Raw genomic sequence first — 584 nt, 5'->3', positions numbered from 1 at the left:
GCCATCTGAATGTCTTCTTTGGTGAAGTGTCTATTCATATCCTGTGCCCATTTTTCAATTGGATTATTTACCTTTATCTTGTTGTGGTGCTCAAGGATTTCATAAATTCTAGATATAAGTCCCTTATTTGACATGTCATTACCAAACACTTTTTCCCAGTCTGTGCCTTCTCATTTTACCCTGTTGGAGAAGTTTTTGGATGTGCATAGGGATTTGATTCTTAGAAGGTCCCATTCATCTATTTTATCTTCTCCGGTTGTAGATTTTTCAGGATACTTGCGAGACTGTTTATGTCCTGGATTAGGACTACTAGAATTCTTCCAAGCTTTTCTTTAATGAAGTTCATAGTCCTTGGTTTCAGTCCTAGATCCATGACGCACCTTGAGTTGGTTTCTGTATATGGAGTCAGGTGTGGATCTTGTTTAATTTTTCTGCAGATATTTTTCCAATTTTGCCAGCACCATTTGTTAAAAAGGCTGTCGATTCCCCACTTAACTGATTTCATCTCCTTGTAAAAAATCAGTTGACCATATGTAGATGGGCTGATTTTTGGGCTCTCAATTCTATTCCATTGATCTATGTGT

At 37.3% G+C, this 584-nt stretch overlaps 1 protein-coding gene across 1 annotated transcript in view; it reads left to right on the top strand.

Annotated features, from left to right (window-relative positions):
• The window catches only part of LOC102853936 (signal transducer CD24-like), a 9,708-nt gene that overhangs the window by 436 nt on the left and 8,688 nt on the right, over positions 1 to 584 (top strand). The gene's annotated exons all lie outside the window — the stretch shown is intronic.

The sequence above is a fragment of the Elephantulus edwardii genome, unplaced genomic scaffold (genome assembly GCF_000299155.1).
Source record: "Elephantulus edwardii isolate Elephantulus edwardi_28Jun2011 unplaced genomic scaffold, EleEdw1.0 scaffold00184, whole genome shotgun sequence".
In the NCBI taxonomy this organism is placed as follows: domain Eukaryota; kingdom Metazoa; phylum Chordata; class Mammalia; order Macroscelidea; family Macroscelididae; genus Elephantulus; species Elephantulus edwardii.
The sequence above is the reverse complement of the archived record's forward strand: the minus strand, read 5'-3'. Positions and strand labels throughout refer to the sequence as shown.